The 5109-nt window shown below is 36.5% G+C and overlaps 1 long non-coding RNA gene across 1 annotated transcript; it reads right to left on the reverse strand.

The window, feature by feature from the left end:
* Window positions 1-676: 676 nt before the first annotated feature.
* LOC137479766 (uncharacterized) lies at window positions 677-2318 on the reverse strand. The gene is made up of 2 exons (XR_011002504.1): window positions 1282-2318; window positions 677-909 (listed from the first exon to the last, which is right to left on the reverse strand). It is a non-coding gene; the product is annotated as an uncharacterized lncRNA (long non-coding RNA).
* Between the last annotated feature and the right edge of the window lie 2791 nt (window positions 2319-5109).

The raw sequence follows: 5109 nt of genomic DNA on the forward strand, positions 1-5109 counted from the left end.
CATTTCTTATCTTTACAGGCAACAGTTACACACTGAATATATAAATTTCCAGCTTTCCCTCTACTCTGCAAACATTAAAAAAAAAAAAAAAAAAAAAAAAGAGTAAATAGATTTAGCCCAGAAATAATGTAAGGAAATACTAACAAGTTAATTTTTGTTTCCCCCTTGTTGAGGAGCTAGGTTTTGAGCTTGTTCTCTTCTGATATCCAGGAATCAGGCATTATGATCCTAATCTTGAATTACCCTAGAGCACAATATCACAATAGAAGAAGTGGCCAAGCCTCACTGCATATTCCTTTAAAAACTCAGTAGAATGCACTGGACTTAAATATTTACAGAACTTCATGCACTAGTCACACTATGATGAGGCCACATCAATATGCTTCAATGTACATGTTGCAGCACTGGTGAATGTCTGCCCCTATATACACCATACCAAAATATCAAACTTCTGCAGAAAACAGCTCCAAAGACACTTTGAAAGACACAAGGCATTCCAAGTGGAAACAGGACTTTATGTTGGCTTATGAAAGAGAATAAGAACTTAAAAGAATGAGTGAGGATTAATACCAATCACACACAAAATAAGTATGTGGTGCCCTGGGGCATTTTTCAAAGTAAGTCGTGTATCAATGACAAGCACACTTTTTGCCTTCCAGAATGTGCTGTGCCACTGTGTATCTTGGCCAGCAATGCACGAAAAGCACTCTAGTGCTTGCCCTGCACTTGTATTGGACACAGGAAGAGCAGGGAAGCAGCAGCAGTGAACTGTGCAGCAGGTTGGGAGCCCTTCCTAGCACACGCTCTTTTGCACAAGGAAGAACCTCTGGGGAAATGGAGCCAAGGGAATAGCAGAGCTTGCTTCCATTCCAAGCTTGCAATGGGCAAGAGAGCCAAAATATCAAACCACTGCAGAAAACAAAAAGAAACAAACAAACAAACAAAAAAAATACAACTTTTATTAAGCATTAATGAAGCTTGTAGCCCTGCTTCATTAGGAGCATGTTAGCTGGTGCTCAAAAACTAAAATAATGAGAAGCATAGCTAAAGTTGTCTTTCAGTCTGTAAAAACTTCTACAGCAAACAAATAAAACTCTAACAAGTAAAACCAATGTTGTATGGTGGATCTCAGGCTAAGAGAAACCTTCAGCCCAGTGAAGAAGAGCATGGAAAAGCAAAAAGCAGCATCTCAGTGCATGATTTTCCACAGTTCACAGCAGAGGCAATTGGAACAAAACAGCACTTCTGACTGGAAGATTGAGAAGGAAGAAGAAAAATTACCAGCATCTTCATTATGAATTCCCAGAACAGATATTTGTCTTTAGATGTTTGAATATTCTCAGTTCAGGAATTTAAAATACTTTAAAGTTGTGAACAAGGTGGAGATTTGATTGTCTTCCACAGAGAGAAATAATTTATCTTTTTTTCTGGATAGAAGAGTGATCCTTAAAATCCTGTGATCCTATGCTGCATAAAGTCTGCACTTTCTACTTGAGAATAAAACTATCTTTAGGATTATTTTGTAAACATTTATTTTAAGCAATATCAATGCAGCTGTACCTTAGACAGCAAACTATCTTTAACCTTAGTACCTGGAAGAATGATAGAGAAGGTCATGCTAGGTGCTATTTAAAGACTTTTAAACAATAATGCAATCATCAGTCACAGTCAACGTGTTTTCTTCAAAAGTAAAGCTTCTTTGTCTAGGTATAAGATTATGTTAAAAATTCCTACAAAATAATACATACAGTTGCTGCTTTTAGGATTAACCAGAGGCAGCTTTGAATGTCTGGCCACACATTCATTGAAACAGGTGCTAAATTTCTGTCATAAATTATTATCCTACACACAATAATTTTCACACAGGTTACTTTTACTTGAAGGCAGTATGGAGAGAGCATTAGGCACAATGTTTGTTCCCTTGTTTCTTTGCAAGGTAGTTCATACAGTCCTGCTCTGTTTTTGACTGATGCATATTTTAAGGAGAGAAAGATGAGCTTTGTAAGCAAAGTTCATACTTGTTCAGTAGAATTGACCTGTAGTCCATAACTTTTGAGTTTAAGGATATTAATTTAAAAGGTGCAGGATTATATTGGGAAGCTTGTTTCAGTTTCATGTATGACAACTTTCTTGCAACAGTAGTGTTCATTTGCCTTTTTCTATTGATAGGCTTTTATGTTGTTGAGATAGCTGTCTCCAAGTACAGAGCTGCTGTGCTGCTTCTTCCATAGTAAAAATCTTACTATCATTTTTTTCCTGTTGCTTTTTTCAACTTCTCTGTGTGTGTCCAAAACATAATATGACTTAAATTAAGAAGAGATCAGTTTGTCAAAGGAAAATTTTTATTTCCTATGTACTAGGTATTTCACTGAACTCAGTACAGTTACTGAATAGGGGAGTTTTGCAGAAAACAAACAGAAAACTATTCTGGCAATTCTTACCCTGCAAGAGAGAAAGATTTGCAAGCGACTGCTGCTGAACAAAATGTGTCCCAGCAAATGAAATTAAAATATGCTAATGTATAAAAAAATACAATATGATGAATAAAACATGGTATTGAATAAAGCATGGTGAATAAAAGACAAATTTAGCAGTCTCTATATTGGAACTCAATATTCAGCCTTTCGCTTCTCTGTGATACTCATAATTGCATTTTGTGTTTAGAACATTTGCTTGAATATGGTGAGAATGGTTTTGATTTTATCCTGGTTTTGTTTTTCAGGGTTTTTTTTCTACATGCATCTCTTCTGTGTCTTTCACAAATAAACATCAAGAGACTTTGAGTATTCTTCTTCAGACACTTAAAGGAACATCATGAGCAGATGTGGTAGGAGGGAATTGAATTCAACCCCATTCACAACACATCAGACATCTTCACTTCACTGACAGCTGTGTGGTTTTAGTGTTGTGGTAACTCCTGTTCTGTCTCTGTCTGGGCAGCCTTAACTGGAGCTTAGAAGACTGTCTCCACCTCAAGGTGGTATGCAGTTAAGGTTTTGGAAAGCTTTCTGGATAAACAGTACAAATGGACTTTGATCCACTCCAGTCTGAATCCAGTAAAGCTGACAATAGTCCCATAAGGAAGAAAAGGGAACACCAAGCAGAACTCAATCAGTATCTTTCTGTACTTGCAAAGTATAAGGTAACTTTATATGGCTAGGTCATCGTAGCATTAATCCTTCTTCTCTAATAGCTGCGTTCCAAGTCCCACACACATGGAAAAAGGAAGAAAACATAATCACACTGCTGGGGCAGAAGACATGCAAGAACCCTTCTGAGAAAGGACAGAAATCCTCTTTGCAGTAAGTCAAACACCAAAATGCTAAACCTTGACCTGTATTTAAAACCAATGACAACAGCCATAATTACGAAAGAAACTAAAGAGAAGGTGGGATATCTGAGAGCTAAAGCTCTAAAATAGTCATAGTGGTGATCGTCAGTTTGCACCAAAACAAAAGTTACATATTTCTGCTGGCCCAGGAGCCAGCATATAGACATGAGACTGAGAATTTAAGAAAGGCAGGAGTTTGTGGGGTTCAGAAAAAGGAGGAAATAAAGGGTTGAACCATGGCAAGAAGAAACCAGAAGGAGAGCTACATAGAGAGTAGTCTTTATAAGGCATCTAATTATTCTGAAATAAGAGCTGTCTAATTTGTGTGTACCAAAAAGGGCAAAGACCAACTGTTGTACCACAGCATGTTCCAAAATGGCCAGCCTTCACCTCCAGGTACAACCTGTTAGATTGGAGAGGGGAAGAATTACTACACTTTTACAGCTATAGTACAGTGTCATTTCCCAGCAGAAGCGCCACTACTCATCCCAAAGAGGTAGACATTTGGCATAGCAAAATTCAAGTAACTTACATCTGACTGAGAAGTCATGGGTTAAGTCTGGGATGGAAAGAGTGGCAATGTTGGAGGGAAGAAAAGGTACAGTAGAAGCAAGGATAAAGGAGCATGTGGAATTCTGTCAAAGTATAAGCAAGGTCCCAAAGTATAATTGGGTCCCATAAATTAAGAAAATGAACTGGCGTCCATATGTATACATTGGACTGCTATGTTCACTATGGCTCAATTTATTCAGCAGAGAGCTTTTTTTAGTGTCAATTGACACTTTTTATGGCTATTAACTTAGGCTTAAGTGCTGTGCTAATCAGATCTTGGTGTCATAAATACTTTGCAGAGTGTGACATATCTGACTTTGACACAATAGTGTACTGTTCACCTTGACTCTTCATCTGCCTCACATATATGTGTCCTGATACTGCCTTAAATTTAGCAGGGGAATCTGAAAATTACCAGGAACTTGAAATAGATGAAACTAATGTGGTTGTACAAAGGACACCAGAAAGATTTTTATGTTTTATGTAATACAGTATATTTTCAGAATTTAAAAAAAATCCTGTAACTAGCAATTGTATTCTCTTCCCCAGTTCAACAGGCTACATTAAGTTATTATTTCCATTGTTCAAATTATAGTTCTTGAAGAAACATGTTGATTACTTTGTATCTGCAAGGTTATTCTTTTCTAATCATCTATTGCACAAATGGTAGTCTGTTGTGCTGCATTGCAGCATTAGTTCACTGCATCAAAAATCTGTGCATAAGGGGGAGACAAGCCTCCAATCTTTAGGAATTCTGCTAGCTTTTATCATGTTTAATTTGCTTCATAATTCATATAATTTTCTTTCTGATTTCTTAGAACTTGATTAAGAAGAATACACAGACTACTTAAGTAATAAAAGTGCAGAACCATTCTTCTATACAAATTAGCTGCTGAAAAAGTTAAATTTCCCTTCTTATTAATGCTGTCTAAATCCCAGTTTCCAAACATACCCTGCATCAAGACGCTGGACATCTCCTTCATTTCACCTCTACCTGCTGCTATCAATCCATACATTTCCTCCAATTAAGAATTAAAAAAAAAAAAAAAAAAAACATTTAAAAGAGCTTTTCTCTGGACAGGAGATATATAACAGAAAACATTTCTGTTACAATAGGAAATAAATAAATACATACATATTTTGCATGGCAACAAAGCCTTCTACCGAGGAAAAATATACTATCAAAGTGTAAAATATATTCAAACAATTAGGTTAGTCAGGTAGAA

The sequence above is a fragment of the Anomalospiza imberbis genome, chromosome 1 (assembly GCF_031753505.1).
Source record: "Anomalospiza imberbis isolate Cuckoo-Finch-1a 21T00152 chromosome 1, ASM3175350v1, whole genome shotgun sequence".
Classification (NCBI taxonomy): domain Eukaryota; kingdom Metazoa; phylum Chordata; class Aves; order Passeriformes; family Viduidae; genus Anomalospiza; species Anomalospiza imberbis.